We start from the raw sequence: 19,892 nt of genomic DNA on the forward strand, positions 1-19,892 counted from the left end.
AGGTAAGTTAGAGTGGGACGTGGGGGTCGCTCCGACCTGACGAGCATGTGACCTGCCGTAGTTATGTGTCCGCCTCCTTTCCCTGGACGCCAGCGTACATATGCTACAGGGCTAGCTTCTTAGAGCGAACTAACTTTATTGAGAGAAGGACAAGGGGAGATGATTCCGAAGGAAGGGGGTTGGCCAGGATTCCGATAGGCTGAGAGCTGTCACCTGACCTCCAAGGGCTACCGTCACTCTGAGCGCGCCGAACCAGGGCGGGGCTGGTAGGCGCCGGGCTGGCTAGCAGGTTGGGTTGGGGGCTATTTGCCCAACCGGTTTCTCCGGATTCCAATCCAGAGAAGGTAGCAGGGCCGCATTCCCCAGGGCTGGGGGAGGGGCATCAAGCCCCTTCCATCAAGGGGAAAGATGGACCCCAACACTAGTAAATAGGAAATCCACTTTCACCATCTCTTTTCAGAATCCAGTGGCTCATGCCTGTAACCCTAGCTATTCAGGAGACTGAGAGCTGAAGATTGATTCAAAGCCAGCCCGGGCAGACAAATCTGAGAGTGTCTTTTCTTTAATTACCCACTCAAAAGCCAGAAATAGAGGAATGGCTAAAGTGTCAGAGCACTGGACTTGAGTGGGAAAAAAAGCCAAGCAAGAGTGCAAGGCCTTGAATTTCAGTCTTAGTATTGGCATACACACAAAACAAATAAATAAACAAAATCACCACTTCTTGTTTTCAGATACCTAAGTGTTTCCTTATGGAAAGCTGGTAACAGAAACAATTTCTGGGGGTCATGAAGCTATCACATCAAAGTTTAGCAAAGTATCTGCATGGCAAGGAAGCGAAAGCAGATTGTCTGTCCAGTGGGGACCCTGTGGCTATCAGGAATTATTAGAATTGAGGCAGAAAATGGCATTCAATATTGGAAGCTGAACAGGTGACTAATACATTTGGACATAGAAGGCTCAGGAACCAAAGGGGAGATGCAAACAAAGTCCTAAGCAAGCATGAGGTGGGGTCAAGTTTCTACCTGTTTGGAAACAAGTTTATTGGGGGAAGGGACACAGAAGTGAGGCCTTGGCACAGGAATCATAAAATCATATAAAACAAAATAGTAATGTCCAGCATTACAGTGGGCTTTCCATGAGTGCTAGATAGATGAGGATAAAAAGTGACGGTATAACACACGGCCCATACTGCGTATCCCTTCATGGTGTTTCTCACTCCCATGCCTCAAGTTTGTGCTCAAATGCTTCTTCCTGCTCAGCTACTTCTTCCCATAATGCCTGGATGCATGCTCAGCCAATGAGCTGAGCCAGGCAGCACTCGTACCAGCCATCCAGCAATCAGCACAAAGCCAGGGGAGGAGACATGGGGGAAGCCACTGGACTCCCTTTAAGACTATCTCCAGATGGAGTGTCTGGGTACTCTCCCCCCAGCTTTCCTTTCACTGTCAAATAAACTTACCCTGTTTACACTTTCCTGCCTTTTCATTCTTTAATGAGTAAAGAAAACCAACCTACCCCTAGATGGTATCAGGACTAAGTGCTAGGCCAGATTTAACTCCTTTAATCCTGAGATAGTCGTACCATCCATTCGACAGATGAGGAAACGGAGGCACAGTAACATGCCTGATGTCACCCAGCTCATAGGGAGCAGAGCCAAGACCCAGACCCAGACAACAGGATCCCTGTACTGCCTTCCTCTGCTCCAACCACCTTCCCCGAGTTGTCATGCAGTAGTCTCCACAGACAGCACCATTTCCCTGGGAGAATAAGGAAAGCAGACTAGAAAGTCCAGGCTGTTGCGGGCTCTGTTTCCCTATTGACCGTCTTCTTGTCAGCAAGGGTGCTCAGACATTTCACAGCTGCCTGAATGGCTCATGGGAAGACAATCCACAGAGGTCCTGGCACTCTGTGGGCATGCATAGAAGCACTGGCAGCAAGTCCAGGAACCATTTACCCCAGACAGAGCTGCAGGGCATGGTTTCTGGCACTGGCAATTCCTGAAAGACCCAGGTCCTTTGAGTGGGAACCCTTCCTTCCTCCCCATTGTGTGATGAGCACCAGGGCTGAAGGGAGCCTTGTCTGGAATAGAATTCAGCCTGATAGGTAGAGAGCTTTGTCCACAAGGACGGGCAAGTCTGGGCCTGACTGTCAGGAAGGTAGGCAGGCAGCAGCCAGAGAAGCCAGTCTGTGGCGAAAGAATGGAAGAAGCTGGAAAAGGAGGGCCAGAAGGACCCTCCTACCATTACTAAGTGGTAGGGTGCTAGCCAGGAGTGAAAGGGCCAAGGCAGAACATGAGGCCCTGAGTTCAAGCCCTACTACTGGAACAACAGCAACAAAGCATACCTCCCATACAACCAAGAAACTAAGAGAGGAAATATAAACCTGTTTGCAGCTTGACGGGACAAGTGGAGCAACTAGAGCTCATGGCAGGGTGAAACTAACGCTAACTCTGTTCTTGGTTTGAACACTACTTTGTGAGGTAGTGCATCTTGTACACGGGAGCAGCCCTTCCACAGGGAGAAGCTTACAGAACTGGCCTCTACGCAATCCTAAGAGCCGGGGCAGTATTTTCCACACCCCTCCATTGCTTGGACCACCCAAATTTGATGCTGTATTTATAGTCATCTATATGCTCAGCTATTTCTATTACTAGAGAGGCAAACCCACGGAAGTTACAAGCTACCTTTTATTCCTCACATGACACAGCAGAGAATGAAAGCACATGGTAGACACACAATTAATGTTTGTGAAACGAACAAAGGAACGTGTGAATTCATATAATTATGAATTACAAATGCATATAATCATTTCTCTTTTCTCCCTAATATGTATACAGTTAGGTCAGAAAATATCCTGAATAATTTAAGGGGTTTTTTTTGTTGACTGAGAGTTTACAAAGGGTAACTTTTTCCTTCCTGATAAGAACCATCTGGGTTTGTGGTTGGTAATTTGGACAATATAGAATAAGTAAAAATTAATCACCGCCTCCCACCAGACCAACACAGTGAACATCTTGGTAATTAACTGCTTCAATCTTTTTTGCATTATTTGGTTCCACTGTACATGTGATGTTGCATACTATCCTCTTTGCTGAATCCACATATTGAACATTTTACCAATTCTGCAGGCATTCCAATCCCAATTTTTATGGTTATTTAATGTTTTATCATCTGATGGAGTATGATGTACTTAGCAGTTCTAATTTGGACATGGTAAATAGATATTTCAATAAAAGGTTTCATGTAAACAAGTATATTAGTATAATTTGCTTTTATGAGTAGTAGTATTTTATTATTCGCTTATTATTGTTATTATTAATCTTTTGCGTGTGGGTGTATGCTGGGGCTTCAACTCAGAGCTTGGATGCTGTCCCTTAGCTTCTTTGCTCAAGGCTACTGCTCTACCATTTGAGCTACAGCACCACTTTCCTGCCCGGGCTGGCTTTGAACTGAGATCCTTAGATTTCAGCCTCCTGATAGTCAGGATTATTGGCATGAACTACTGGCACCCTGGTACAAAAGGTTTCAATTAAACATGTTAGTTTCTGAGTACAATGTATCTTGATCGTCCATCATTCTCCCTCATCTTTCCCAGATACCCTTAAGTTACCTGGTTCTATTTCCACATCTATACATTGAGCATAATGACTGTGTTTGTCTACTTTTCCTCTCTCCTTTTGTCTCCCCTTATCTCCTCCCAGTCCCTCTGACAACATCTGTTTTAACATGTCTCAGTTTCTTGGTGTTCATTTTCTTAAACTGTTTGTTAGTTGTTCAGAGGAATTACACCATTGGAGTCTTCTGAGTATACCATCTCTTAGACAATTTGTTTGTGTATATAAGCATATAACCCTTTTATTTTTGTGTGGCAGTCCCGGGGCTTGAACTATGAGCCTGAGCTTTGTCCTTGAGCTTTTTAGCTCAAGACTAGCACTCTACCACTTGAGCCACAGCTCCACTTCTAGCTTTTTGCTGGTTAATTAGAAATGAGTCTCACAGACTTTCCTCCTAGGGTTGGCTTTGAACCATGATCCTCAATACTCAGCCTCCTGAGTAGTGAGGATTATAGATGTGAGCCACAGGTGCCTTTGCTTTTGGGAGATTTCTTACTTTATTTTTCCTTCTGGTCTTTGGAAGTAACTACTTCCTTCTCCTTTAGTGGATGATATGGAATCATATCTTTAAAATTACTTCTTATCATTTTGTAGTTATACGAAGGGGTTTCGATCAACATGTCAGCTTATGAGTACAATGCATCTTCAGCTTTGTCAACCTTTTCATCATTCTCCCTCGTGTCTGAAGAATACTATCTTTTAATAACATGCATATAATGTTACACCTCCAATCTTCAGTCTGGGGCACTTTTGGTTTCTGCTGTGGAGGGAGAGAACTTAGCTCTCTTTTGTTTCACCACTCCCTACCCCAACCCCACAGCATACACAGGAGTGTGCAGCCCAGCCGGCCCTCCCCCAGCTTTGGACAGTCCCCAGTTCAGCTGGCTGTAACTTGGATGATTTCAGCTTTCGGAATTCATATGATTATGTGCATCTGTCTTTTTTAGTGTTTCAAATGTGCATATAGTGGGCTGGGGATATGGCCTAGTGGCAAAGAGTGCTTGCCTCATATACATGAAGCCCTGGGTTCAATTCCCCAGCACCACATATACAGAAAATGGCCAGAAGTGGTGCTGTGGCTCAAGTGGCAGCCCAGGACTGGCAAAAAACAAACAAACAAATGTGCATATAGTAAACCTTGCTGAGAACAACCATCCCTACTGCTTTCTCCCCCCTTGCCCCACCAAATTCCCCATCAATCAACAGCTTTCATTAAGCCTCTCTATGCAGAGCTTATACATAGTTGTAATATATTTCAAAGTTACTCACTCTTCATCTTTCTTTGCCTTTTCCTCTTCCTCCGTCCTACTACATAGTCCCACAGTTAGAATCATGTCCTATGTATATATCTATAAAAATTATACATATGTATATGTATAAATATATGGGCATATCCATGAATATATGTCTTTTAGGTCTAGCTTCTTTGTGTGAAAAGTATATGATATTTGGCTTTTGAAGTTTGGCTTATCTCGATCAATCTAAGGTTCTCTAATTCTATCCGTTTTCCTACAAGTGACATGACTACATTTGCTTTATGGCTGTGTAATAGTCCATGGTTGTACACCTGTCTTAACCAGCTTGAATTGCTATATAAAACATCGTAGATGAGTGGCATTGTAAAATGGTTCTGGAGAATGTCTGGTAGAGTTTTTGATGAGACTCACTTCCAGATCCGAAGTTATCTTCTTGCTGTGTCTCTGCATAGTGTAGAGATGGAGATTTGGTCTTTCTTTCTCTTCTTCTGAGGGAAATTATTCCATCTCTAATCTTAATTTCCCCTCAAAGATCTTGCCTTCTAATCCATGATATTGAAAGTTAGGGAGTCAATATATGAATTCAGGGTACATATGAGTTCCAAACAGCATGTAAGTTCTCTGCCGTGAAGGCACATGGTGTATTGTGATAACATTTCCCTTCTTGTACTTCCCTGAGGATTAAAACAAATCCTGTTTCCTAGATTTCTCAGGATTCTGAGGAACCAAAGGAGGAGGGCCAACACAGCTGGATTGTGGAGGACACAGGGCCACAGATGAGCCAACCAGCCACCAACACTGGGGTAACTGCAGTAACTCCTGGTCCCCTACACTGTATGGCGATGGCTCAACCTTCACCCTTCCCATCTCATACAAAGCTGTCTCTGGTGCTCGCCTGCACCCTGAGATCACCTTTCATCATCCTGGGGAGTGCTTTGGACTTCCTCCTCGTTCACTTATATGTCGGTACTGGGGCTGGAACTCAGGTCTTGCACTTAGCTTTTTTGTGGTTTTTGTTTTTTTTACATACACCATCTGTTTTTGCTGGACTCACAGACAAAACCCACCATGTTTAGCTTCCCCACAGAGATGGAGTCTTGCAGACTCTTCTGCCTAGACAGACCTGGAATCCTAACACTTCAAATTTTGCCTCCCAAGAAGTTAGCAAAGGACTGAGGTAATAATTGACGAGGCCACACTTTGAAAAGAGCTGTGTAACTATACGTACCTTCCACTGCTGCCCTAACTATTGGTCTATTTAAACCTAAAGCTCATGTCTATATCCTGAGGATGACTGAAGACGGGCTGGAGTGCTTAGTTCATTTCTTCCTATGGCTGTCTGCTTAGGCTGCATAATGGGCTTCCGTTCTGTCTGTCTGTCACCATCATTCACATCTTGTTTTGATGTGTATGGGCAAGTGGTTTGACATGTAGAACTGGGTTTGGAACTGGGCCTTAAAACTCTAGTATCAGTTCCAGCCAGTGATTCCATCTTTGCCAGTGCTGTCTCAGCTCCCTGGCTGTTTCTGAGTTTTTCTACCTGTAATGTCCTATTTTCTGGTTCCATCTATGGGCAAACCATAGCTCAATGAGACATCTACTTCCTTACCCTCTTGATCAACTAAGGGTTAACTATTGTTTAGCTATTATATCAGTGGTCTACTTAAATCCTTAGAAAGAGGTCAAGTTTAGAGCAGTGTTTTTCTTTTCTTTCTTTCTCTTTTTAAAATAGATTTTTATTATCAGTCCAGGAAGTACTTTTCTTACCTGAAGAAATGATGGTTTACTTATTGGCATAGTTGTCTACTGTGAAAATGTCATGGGCTGCCTCAGCAACTGGAATTACAGAATACTGAATAATGTACAAACACATCATTTAAAAACAAAAACAAAGGTAGCTGGTGGCCCATGCCTGTAATCCTAGCTACTCAGGAGACTGATTACTGGGGATGGAGGTTTGAAGCCAGGCAGGGCAGGAAAGTCCATGAGACTCTTATCTCCAATTAATCACAGAAAAAACTGGAAATGGTGCTCTGACTCAAGAGGTAGAGTACTAGCCTTGAGCAAAAAGGAGCTTAGGGACAAGGACCATGCCCAGAGTTCAAGCCCCAGGTCTGGCAAAAAACAAATCAAACAAATAAACAAGGGTGGGTACTTTGCAGCAATCCCAGAGCTCTTTAAAGCAATTCTTAGATATACACAGCTGTCCCTTTAAACATGTTTATATTCCAAAGTGCAGGCCAATCCCTTTCCAGTCATTCTTAATGGATTTTGCTTATTCCCATTTCTGGCTTGTTACTAAAGCTTGAATTTCTTTCTTTTTTTTTTTTTTTGCCAGTCTTGGGCCTTGAACTCAGGGCCTGAACACAGTCCCTGGCTTCTTTTTGCTCAAGGCTAGCACTCTTCCACTTGAGCCACAGTGCCACTCTTAAAGCTTGAATTTCATAAAAAAATTACAGTTATTTTGTTTCCCACTCTTGAACAATGACAGAGATATTCCAGTTCTGAACTTAGTAGAATCTACAACAGCCAACTACAATTCAGGTATCGTAAGGGCAAAATTTGATTTTCATTGCTTATGGGCAAGACTTTCAGCTCTATGATAAATTAATTTTCAAAAGCCAGCCAGTGGAATCAACCAGATTGCCTCCTGCCAGACAATAAAGATCTCCCCAACATTAAACAACCAAAGTCAGTTCTTCTTTCTAGCTGCCCAAGTGGACATTGCTTTAGAAATCAGGAGGTTGGGAGAGACTGAAGGGTCCTGAATGGAAACCAGATGAGACGCAAGGCTGTAATGTTGCCGGGCCTGTGCTCCTGAACAGAACCTCTCTGTAGGTTGGGACACTTTCCCAAGTGCCTGTGGCCCATATCTGCTAAGCAAAATGGAAGAACCTGTCCAGCAGATAACTGAGTGAAATTCAGATTGGTACCCTACCCCTATTTTCTCTTGGGGGGATGGGCAGGGTAGAGGTACTGAAGCTCGAATTCAGGGCCTAGACACTCTTGCCTTTTTTTGATCATGGCTGGTGCTCTATCCCTTGAGCCACATCTCCACATCTGGCTCTTTGCTGGCTAATCTGAGCTCAGAGTCTCACAGACTTTCATGCTCAGGCTGGCTTTGAACCATAATCCTCAAATTTCAGCCTCCCGAGTATCTAGAATTATAGGCATGAGCTACCAGTGCCTGGCTTAGAACCCTATTTTTCAGCGGGTTTCATATTGGGGCATAGCCAGTGACTCCTTGGTGCCTTTGAACGAAACCGAAGTAAACTTTGCTCCTCTAACCAGTGCCTGAGCTCCAGGACCTCCATTCACAAGTGGCATGGTTTCCCCAGTCCTGCCTCTGGCTGGGCACCTGGGCAAAGCCTTTGACTGGAGCAGCTGAGGATGATGAGATATACACTCAGACATGGCTCTGGGTTTCAGCCTAAGCAATGGACAGCGTAGACTTGGGTCAACTCGATGCTTTTGCTTCTCACCTACAAATAAAGATGGACTCAGATGGCCATGGTGGGAACAGATATGTTCATGTATATGGAGTATATATAGCAGCTTGTGAGAAGTTTGTCTTTTCTTCACAGATGTGAGTGTTGTTCCCAACATCCCCCGGCCCTCCCCATGGAACTTCAAGATCCTTGCATTGCAGGTGGCATGTCCTGCCTCCCCCCAGCTTTAGCTTGGCTAGCGGAGTGGAGTGGAGGTAGAATGACACTATGTTGCCCTCAGTCTTCTGAGGAGAGCCTTCCAGCCACACGGTGGGCCCAGAGAACAGGCAGAAGTGGACAAGGCTGGGCCCAACCTGTGGCTTAAAGCCCAGCCCCTATGATCAGTTGGCATCTAGTCAACTGAATACATGAGACTAAGTGCCAATGAGTACATTAAGCCAATGGATTTCAGAGGAGCTTCTTTTGTAATGGGACTTAAACTCAGGGCTTGGGTGTTGTCCTTTTGCTTTTCTAATCAAGGCTTGTGCTCTACCACTTGAGTCACAGCTCCATTTCTGGATTTTGGGTGGTTACTTGGAGAATGGAGTCTCATGGACGTCCCTAGCCAGGCTGGCTTCACACTGTCAGATCTCAGCCTCCCGAGTAGCTAGGATGACAGTGAGAGCCACTGGCACTCAGCCTCCAGTCAGCTTTGAGATCTGAATTGCAGGTACATCCTCGGTCCTGTGCTCCCTCCCAGGAGCTGCTGTCGGAGTGTCTAAGGTTTGTTCTTTTGAGTGCTGAGGGTGGCCAAGGTTGGGATGGGGTAGATCAGTCTTATTGCTATAATGCTTAGCATTCAGGGAAGCTGCCTTTATGCAGGGCCCATTCTTCTTCTTCTTCTTCTTCTTCTTTTTTTTTTTTTTTTTTTTGGCCAGTCCTGTGGCTTGGACTCAGGGCCTGAGCACTGTCCCTGGCTTCTTGTATATGTGGTGCTGGGGAATTGAACCCAGTGCCTCATGTATAGGAGGCAAGCACTCTTGCCACTAGGCCATATCCCCAGCCCGCAGGGCCCATTCTTAAACTCTTGGAGCAGAGACCACTCTGGGTGGAAGAGGGTGGAGACATACATTTCAATTCACTAGGTAAGAGAAGTTATCTCCAAACTTTGTGTCCTGATGGCTCTTAAGAGGTATAGCACCAAGCTTCCAATCCATCCAGGAAGTCTTAGGAATGCAACTGTTCTGGGGAAGCTACCTCTACCTTAGAGAGTCCATGTCATATCCAGGTTATCTTGGGTGATTCCCCGCCGCCCCCCACCCCCGTGGTCATACTCCAGCCACATGTGCTTTGCTTTCATTCTGCATGGAAAGCAGTTCAATATTCCTTCCTTCCTTCCTTCCTTCCTTCCTTCCTTCCTTCCTTCCTTCCTTCCTTCCTTCCTTCCTTCCTTCCTCTCTCTCTCTCTTCCCTCCCTCCCTCCCTCCCTCCTTTCCTTCCTGCTTTTCTTTCTTCTTTTCTTCCTTTCTTTTTGCTCACTGACTCCGACTTTTGCAAATATGCAATTCCTATTCAGGCTCATATTAACTTCTTTAAAACAAAATCTATCTTCCTATCCATCTATCTATCTAGTGATGTCCTTCCTAACTTGTGGAAAATAAACTAAATGCATCAGCATCATTCTACTCACCTCACAATGAAAGGAAAATGACAACAGGAATAAGCCCACTCTGTTTCACTCCTGAGTTTGGTTCCTATTCAGATTTGAATGGAGGCATGCCCAGTGGTTCTTCATAATAAAAATAGTTCTGAAGTCATCTCCAGTTGGCACTGACTGTGTCTGTAGCCTGGTCCAGAGCTCGGAGAGTGAGCTATGTGAGCAGAGGTGCACAGCACAGGAAAACAGGTGCTGAAGAAGCTAGAATGGGGTCAAGTTCAAGGTCAGTGTGTCAAGGGGAATGGTGATGTTTAAACAGGGGCCCATTTGGGACATGTTTGTGCATTACTCTTTTCTTCTGATTTGTTCGTTTTCTTTCATAATGTCTTTGCTGCGACAGGAGGCATGACAAGTCAGAGGATATGGAAGTCTATAAAATACCATTTGCAAAGACAACAAAGACGCCTGTGAGCAATGAACACAGGCAGAGTAAACAGCAAGAACAGTTGCCAGGGCTTTTAAAAGATTGGCCAGAAAAAGGAATATGGAAGGCAAGCCACTGCAGGAACAGGAAGGTAGGTGACCCTTACCCCAGCTTACAGAGCAGACAGGATCAAATAAAGGAGGTCAGGGTTAGAATTACCTATGGCATTCTCTCCATTAGGACAGTTAAAGGGATTAGAGCTATTATTAATAGAATCAAAGAAGAAAACCTTTTGGAGTTGTAGATTCCAGTGTGAATGATAGTAGACAGATGAGCTCTGCCAAGTGGCAGAGAAAGAATACTACAATTAAACAACTTTATTGGATCCAGATGGGAAGAAGAAACCTAGCAACGTTATTAACAGTAATATAATAATGACGAATTGATATGTCAAGATGTAATCACACCAAGAGGTCAGGGAGCCTGGTTGAAGGCAGGCCAAATGTAGGTTTTTATAGGCAGCTGTGGTTAATAACAACCATAACAGTGAGCATATTTAATTTTTACCAGTTATGATATTTGTTAGGGGTGGATTGCTTGAGGGGAGGGGGCAGGGAAGATGCTAAGGTTTGGATAAGATAGAAAAATAATCCTACATTTGTATGTTAATTGTTTTTTAAATTAAATTTTATTTTATTTTATTGTAAGGGTGATGTCAGAAAGGGTTACAGTTACATAAGAAAGGTAACGAGCGCATTTCTTGTCAAACTTGTATGTTAATTGTATTTGGAGGTGGGAACGTTAGGAGGTAGCTAGGATTAGATGAAGTTATAACGGTGGGGCCCCTATGAAGCATTGGTGTCTTTTTAAGAAGAGGAAGAGAGGGGTTCATGCTTGTAATCTTAGCTACTGAGATCTGAGGGTTGTGGTTTGAAGCTAGCCAGGGCAGGAAAGTCTGTGAGACTCTTCGCTCCAAGAAGCCAGCAAGAAGCCCGAAGTAGAGATGCGTGGCTCAAGTGTAAAGCACCACTGTTGAGACGAAAAGCTGAGAGAAAGCGCTCAGGCCCTGAGCTCAAGTCCTACTATACATAGACACCCCCCCAGCCCCGCCTGACCACCACACACACACCGAAAAAACGAAGAGACTTGACAACATACCTGCTTTTCTCTTGGTACCATATTCTCTACTTACCAACCTCCAGAACCATGAGAGAAAGATATCTCTATTTTTTTTATAAAGTCTCCAGCATTTTGTTATAGGGACATAAAACAAACGAACATAGGTGAAGAACACGGTAACAAGGGCATTTTGAAGGCACTTGGGCTGTCCATGAAGGCAGGAAATGCTTTAAACCCATTTTCTAGCAAGGGGGTTCCCATCGGGGAGTGGTGGAGATGTCTCTTGAGCTGGACCTATTCAGAGACAGAATCCCAGGAAGATGGTGGTGGTATGGCTTGTATATGGATTGAGGCCGGTTGGTTAGTGATAACTGAGGGCTAAGCAACACTAACAGAGTGACTCTCTGTGAGGAGTGCTGGCTAGGGAGGACTTTACATAAGGGTTGAGTTCCGGCAGGGGACAGATCTCTGTCATTGTTGAGGCCTTTGGGGCAGAGGAATGGTGGAGGAGACATAGTCAGTGTTAGGGATGAGTAAAGGGAGAAGAAGGAAGGAAAACTGGCCTTCCAGAAGCCTTGTGTCCACTGTTACCCAAGGTGACAGGGCATGGGACCAGAGCCTTGAACCTACCACCCAGCATCACAAGGTCCATTCCACAAGATAGGGCAGGAGCAGACAAGTGGGTGTTTGGAAATCCCAGCGAAGTCACCTTAAGGGCTCTCTTTGCTTCCTAACAAACAGAGACTCTGCAAGGACATGATTTTCACCTGCGCCAGGGATGGGGAAGTGATCCCAGGGTGTCGAAATGGCCCCTGGAGCCAAGCGGGAGCTCGGCTTTCACCACCAACCCTGGCATGTGGCTCTTACACAATTCCCTTTGGCCTGCATGGTTTACACAATTACAAGGCTTCTGGAAAACATACCCCCGAGCCATAAGCTGCAGCTTGTTTGCTGTTTCTGGCAGTGGGCAGGAGCTGTGGGGCACCTGTGTCCACAGGGCACTACCTAGGCCACTCCTCCGCTTCCATCTCGCAGCCCAAGGCGGGAGCTGGTGGATTCGGTCCCAGCAGGGGGCAGGAGTGCAGCCCCACTGTGAGACGGAGCCGGGCAGTGAGCAGGTGCAGGACACTTGTTCCCTCACCACAGATTACCCTTCCGGTCAGCAGCTGCTTTCTTTCCTAACCCAACCCTGGCATGAACAGGTGCTTCCTTCTTCTGATTGTACGTGAGTGTGTGTGCGTGTGTGTGTGTGTGTGTATGTGTGTGGTGGGACCACTGGTTCCCCAGGCCTGCTCCTGGGAGAAGAGGAACTGTACTCAGGCTTTGGATAATTCATGAGTGCATCACGGCCCAGGTTTTTAGGAGACCCTGGAGAACCAGGTGCCCACAAATGGAATTTTCCAGATGATGGTAAGTTCTCGCGTTGCAGTGTATAAATTTTGAAGAATTACTGTTTTCTTTATTTTTTTTTCAGTTCCTTAATGTTTCTTTTTTCTTTTTGTCAGTACGAGGGGTTGAACTCAAGGCCCGGGTGCTGTCCCTTAGTTTTTTGGGGTTTTTTGCTTAATGATGGCTCTCCATCACTTGAGCCACAGCTCCATTTCCTGCCTTTTGGTGGTCGGTTGGAGACAAGGGTCTCATGTTTCTGGGCATGGATGGGTTACACTTGTAATGCTAGCTAGTCTGGAGGACAAGTCTGAGGGTGGTGGTTTGAAACCAGCCCAGACAGAAAAGTCTATGAGACACTAGCCTCCAATAAACTACTCAGAAAAAGCCAGAAGTGGCACTGTGGCTCAAGGACCTTGAGCAAAAGAAGTTCAGGGACAGCACCCAGGCCCTGAGTTCAAGTCCCAGGACTGACAAAAATAGTCTCACAGACTTTTCTGAGCAGGCTGGCTACAAACTGTGATCCTCAGCCTCCTGAGTAGCGAGGGTTGCAGGTGTGAGCCACCGGTGTCCAGCTCCCTGCTTTACTGTTCATATCGATACTTTCCCCAGCCACTTGGCTTTGACAGGCATGTGGATGGAACAGTGCTGTACAAATGTTTACCTTGCTGTGAGCACTGGGAAGCAAGACCCAGGAAAGGCAGAGTGAGGCTTGTGTTTGTGAGGGTTCCCCTAGGGAACAGCAGGTAAGCCCTTCCTGCTCCATTCTCCTTCCCCATTCAAGACTACAGGTGCCGGGGACCCTTACATCCACCCCAAGCTCCTTCAAGGCACATGGAGAGCTAGCACTGCCACCTCTTCCTGAAGGGCTATTCCGGGGGCTGTAGTACCTTGTGAAAGCAGTTCAGTATGTGACTCTCCTTTCCAAGGGAAGCAGGGCCCTCTCGATGGCTGAAAGATGAGACTCTGAATAGATTTGATCCTGGGGGTCACCTTAACAGCCTTGAGCCCCAGAAGCAGAGGACACAGCCCTCTGTGAGAGTCTCCCCTAGGACGCCAGGCTTTCCCTTCTGCTGTGTGAGCGTCCCTTCCTGGGGTAGCTGCTGGGCAGGCTTTGAGGCAGCCATAGTTCCCACCGTCTCTATCTTGGCTCCAGGAGACCCAGTGGGTCAGGCCTGAGCAGTGCTCACTGGAGGGCTGTGTTGTCTCAGGTGACATGAGCCACTCTGAAGCAGAGTGCAGACGCCACGGATGGCTTCTCGTCATGCTCACAGGTTGGGCTGCTTCATTTGCAAGACTGGGCAAGGATGCTCTTTGCGCTGGCCCTATTGACTGAGTCCTCCATCCAGCCAGTAAGCATTTATTGAGTGCCCATTCGAGTGTGTGCAGAAGGGTGTCTTGGATTTACTGTCCCATTGATACCATTTTTTTTCCCCCAGAAAGAACTATGCTGACTCTAACATTAATTTGCTGTCTTGGCATGTCTTGCCTTTGCCAATAAAGTTTGAAATTAAGCTGGCTATAAGGGCTTATACAATGGGCTTAGGGCTCTCTCCTGAGCACATTATGATTTTGCTGCTTCGGTCACCGCATTTTCCCTCAGAAAGCGTGCTAAAGTTTAGGTCTGAATGCTCTCAAAGGCCCAAGTCCTAAAGACCTAGTCCTCAGCCGATGGCTCTATTGGGAAGTGGTAGAACCTTTGGGAGACAGAGACGGGTGGAAGGAAATTAGATCATGAGGTGTGTGCCATTGAGTTCCCTTGAGAGGGATATTGGAACCCCAGCCCTTCTCTCAGCTTCCTGGCTGCCATGAGCCGTACAGCTCCCTCTCATCATGCACACCCCACCATGATGTTCTGACTTACCACAGGCCCAAAGACACAGAGTCAATTGGTCTGGGACTAAAATCATGCTTGTTTGTTGAAGTTAGTTGAAGTAAAAACAAACCATGTCCTCTGGTATTTGGTTATAGTAATGGAAAGCTTGCCATCACAAGGCCTTATCTCCTCTTCTAAGCAAACTATGTTATATGACATAGAGTTCCTTAAGTTTGTATTTTAACTAAATGTTACATAGGGATAGCCTGCCATTTTCCAATCAACAAGTGTGCCTGTCAAAGGTGATAATGTCTACGGTGGCTCTTAGCACTTGGCATTGAGTAGTAGTAACTTACCGTGTGGCTGAAATGGCTCCACTCCGCAATGGGTAGGGGTTTTCTGAAGAGGAGGAGGCAGCGGCCCCTTTGAGGGATGGCCGTGGGGGCCATTGCCCACGAGGAGGCCCACTAAGTGAGGATGTTCCCATCTATATGCCCATTGTGCTCACTCAGCCCTGGAAACCGTGGGTCCTTCCTCAGTCCATTCCTCCTACTATTTTCCTTGGACTAGGTAATTTATAGCCAACACACATTTCTTTCTCACAGCTCCAGAGACTGAAAGTCTAAGAGCAATTAGGCGGATGTAGTTGATCGTAGAAGAGGACTCCGTGTCTGGCTGGGGCCTGTTCCTTGCAGCGAGGGCTTCTTGCTGCCTTCCCACGTGATAGGAGGGAGGAACACATTGGCCTCGCCTGGCAGCAGGCACAGAAGGAAGGAAGAAGCTCCATCTTCTGACCTCCTGACCTAATCCCTTGCAGAAGCCCACCCATGGCATTGGGGATTGAGTGAGTTTGGGGGTGGGGCGTGTTCAGATCACAGCCATCCTTGTACCTCTTCCTTCCCTCTGGGCAGGAGGCTGAGAGCTGAGTCTGCCTCCTCGTTGCTTCTGTCTCAGTTGGGATACGCAGTCTGAACGGAGGATGTGCACAGCACCCAGGCTGCCCACCATGGTCTTCTCGAGTTTTCCACAGTGGATGCACATCTACTCGGGATAAAGGTCTCAGTGCTATTGTCCTGGTGCCTGGGCTGCAGGCGCTGGGGCCCCAGACAGGCTGCACTGGGAAGCCCGGCCGGGCACATGGGCACCGGGCGGGATAAGCTCTCCGCCCTCTAGCTGTTTTCCTCACCAGTCAAGTCTTTATTTTTGTTAAACTTCTTTAACCATGAAAGCTGTGCCCACCCCCGGTTCCCTCCTTGGTCTCTCCCACCCACCCCACACATCCGGTTGCTCTCTTTCACCTTCTGCCAAAACTCTCTTTCTTAATGTTCAGCCCCCCTCTCTTTTACTTCCTCAGCCCCGTTTCAGGTGCTGTAAGCTCTTGGTGTTCAAACCCCCTAAGGTTACATAAACAATACTTTGAATTTATCTTTTTTTTCCCCCCTCTTGCTTCACAGTTTTGTTTTCAGCTTCATTAGGGACTTCCTCTGAACGTGATTACCACAGATCTGTTTTGCTTGCTGCCCACCTTCCCCCTGTCTTGTTAAAAATGTCATAGATCTTCCAAGATTTCTTTCCCTTTTGAAGCTATTACCTGTCTGCCTGTACATCAATCTTGCTGATTCTCTTGCAAGGCATTTTCCGGCTTGGGCTTTTTTATCAGGGCATAGTTCCCCACCCCGCCCCCTTCCTTTGACAGGAAGGGACAGAGAGGAGTAGAACCTAGAGGCCTATCTCAGTCTCTTTGAGGGCGCTGTCTGCACAAAGGCTGCCCCCCTCTGCTCCCCAGTCTCTACAACCGTCACTGCTGGTGGAATCCAGCTCATGTATGCGAGGCGTCCACAGAAGCCTTGCCTTTTACACCATACAAGTGCACTCATTTTGTTCATTTCACCCCATTAATGAGGCTTCCCTCCCTCCATGTACTGTCTCCTCCAGCTGAGACCAGAGAGGTCTTGGCAAAATGGGAAGCTGTCTTCTGGGCTGTCACGCTTTGGTCGCCTCTCACCTCTGGCGCAGGCAGGTGGCTTAAACGAGATCTGAACGACTCATCCCGCATTTGATTAGAGCTAACATTGATTGGAACTCTCAGGTCAGAATGGAAAATTAATTTCCCTTGGGTTGCAGGTGCAACTGCTAATGAGCAATCACCGGATTCCGCTAATGCTGCGGGCTTAAAGGGGAAACCCACATAGGTCATCGGAGCTAACAATTGCACCATAGGTGACCAGGAGCTTATTTTCCCTGCATCTGAAAAGAGGCTTCCTATTTGACCCCTGTTGTGGAAAGATAAAACGGAAATACCCCCTGAGTTCTTGGAAGCTGAGCCTTGTGATAATCATCAGGAAAACAGCCTCACTGTGACCTATTTTCCTGTACGTGTGCCCATACTTGGGCTTGAATTCAGGGCCTGGTTGCTATCCCTTAGCTTTTCGGCTCAAGGCTGGCACTCTACCATTTGGACCACAGCGCCATTTGTAACTTGTTGGTGGTTCATTGGAGAGCAAACTCTCCCTGACTTTTGTGCCCTGGCTGGCTTCAAACTGTGATCCTCAGATCTCAGGCTCCTGAATAGATAGGATTACAGACATGAGCCAACTGGTGCCTGACAGTGACTGGTTCTTGCAGTGAATGGTGTGACCTCTGTGTTTAGTCACACCTCAGTGAGATGCTTGACTTCTCAGGGTGGAAGAATGCAACCACTTCTGGCTGTAGGTTTGGCCTGTTCATTTTCATTTTTGAACTCAGCCTTGCTCATTTCTGCGAATGGAGACTTTGAATTTGATGTCTAAGACTCTCCTTGCCACTGGGCACTGGCCAGCTGCCTCTCGACTGATTGGCCTGTGAAGGGGGCACGAGGAAGGGCCTCAGAGAGGAGGAGGCGTGAGGGAGAGGCATAAGCACTTGGAAGTAGGGAACCTGGAACACTTGAGGGCTAGCCTGAGGGTTGATGGAAAACAGGATGGGAAGACATGGGACCACCTGGACACAGCACTGTTGAAGCACTACACGGAACCCACAGATCCCCTAGCCAGTGGGCACGTCCTGCTAGAATGAAGGAGGAATCAGACTAAAATCACACTGTCTTCCTCTAAGGAAAGCTTAAGAAAATTGTGGCTAAGTTAAAAGAAATCAGCCAAATCCCCAAATCTGGAAACTATCAAATTCAACAGTTACCGTCCAGATGAACAGAACCATAGCATTAAAGATGTTGAATTGAAAGTAAAAGGATCTCCAAAAAGAAAATTTCAAAATGTTTCTCTCTATCTATCTATATGAAAGAGAATAAAGAAAAGAACATTTCCCATATTATTTTTATGAGGTTCATATTATAGTGATGCCAAATCCAGAAAAAGGCAGTACTAAAAAAGGAAGCATAGATAATTATAGATTATTATTAATTAAATGTAAAAAGTTCCCAACAGATTAGCAAATTAAATTCAGTAATGTGTAAAAGAAATTATACACCGTGACAAAATTAGATTTAATGCAGATATGAAAAGGTAGTTCAATATTCCAAAATTAGTCAGTGTAATTTATCCTATCAGCCAGCTAAAGAATAAAACAATCATAGCATTTGGTGCAAGGAAAACATTTAACACCATCCCATTTATAGCTTCACAAGAGAAACTCTTGGAAAACCAAGAAAACAGAGAGATTTCCTTAACGTGATAAGGAGTATCTATAAAAAAATAAAACAACCCTACATCTAATATCATACTAAGTGGGGAAAGAGTAAGATTGAGAGTAGTCTTCTCTTATCGCTCTTATTCAACATAGTACTGGATTTTCTGGCTACTTAAGTAAGATGAGAAAGAGAAATTAAACATATGCAGATTGAAAAGTAAGAAATACTTACTTGTAAATGGCCTGCTAGCTATACAGAAAATTGTAAGACATTGACAAAAGTCCTCACAGAATCAATGTGAGTTCATCAAGTCAGTTTCTTAGGAAACAAGATGTGCAATTCTTCTCCTGGCCATTTATTTATCCCAGAGAAATGATGATTTGAATTCACAAAGCAATACCTGTATACAAGTACATTATCTGTAGTAGTCCGATCTGGAGACAACCAAGGTACACTTTAATTGATGGGTGGTTAATCAAATCAAGGTTCATAATACCACATAGTACTTATTCAGACACAAAATAGACACATAGAACAACTTGAATGGACCCCATATGAGCTTTTGGTTCATTTTATATGTCCAATTGTCTAGGCCATGGTCAACCTAGTTCTTTGGTCAATCACAGTCTATATTTTCTGTGAAGTTGGTTTTGGTTTGTTTGCTTGGTGTGATCAATATCTAAATTAGTTGATTTGGAGCAAATCAGATTAACCTTTGTGATAAGACGGGCCACATCTAATTAACCAAAATCCTTAAAAAAAGTCTGACACTCACACACAGTGGGACCAAAGGAGGATACTCTTAGGAGAGGAACAGAAAGGCACAATGCCTACATGCCTCTGGTCATACAGAGTAATATGTATTGAAATGATTTCTAGGAAATGGAAATGAGAGGGTTTTTTCCATTTTTGCTGTTTTTCTTTTCTTTTTGTTCTGTTGATATGTCTTTGGGAGTGTAAGGGGGGAAGTGAAGGATAAAGAATAAACAAATGCAGGAATGGTATTCAATGGACACTATGTTGAAAATGAACTATACAACTTGTGGGTGGGGATGGGAGGGAAAAACTGGGAAAGAGCAAGGGAAGGAGTGAAAATTGTCCAAAAAGAATGTACTCTTTACCTGACTTATGTAACTGTAACCACTCTATAGATCACCTTTATAATAACAATAAAAAGCTAAAAATAAAACCTGAGCTCAAAGAGGAAGGGATTCTACCTCCAGACTCCGTTCAGACTCAAGACGGAAGTACCAGCTTTTCCCATTGTCTCCAGCCTGCCAGTGCTCTTTGCGGGTCTCAGACCTCCACAATCCTGCGAGCTGATTCTTTAAAACAAACCTCTTCCTCTCCACATGTACACACCCCATTGGTTCTGTTTCTCTGGAGAACCCTGGTTCTCAATGGTTCCCCACTTAGCATTCTGTTATGTCTGTTGCCAGTTGGATTTCCTCTTTTGTTAAGTGTCAGTTCCTGTCTTTCCCCGTTTTCCTTGTTGATGTGTTCATCTTTTACTTAATAATCTTTAGGCATTTCAAATACGTTCTCTGCGTGAATCGGGTGTAGTACTG

The sequence above is a fragment of the Perognathus longimembris genome, chromosome 8 (assembly GCF_023159225.1).
Source record: "Perognathus longimembris pacificus isolate PPM17 chromosome 8, ASM2315922v1, whole genome shotgun sequence".
NCBI classification, from domain to species: domain Eukaryota; kingdom Metazoa; phylum Chordata; class Mammalia; order Rodentia; family Heteromyidae; genus Perognathus; species Perognathus longimembris.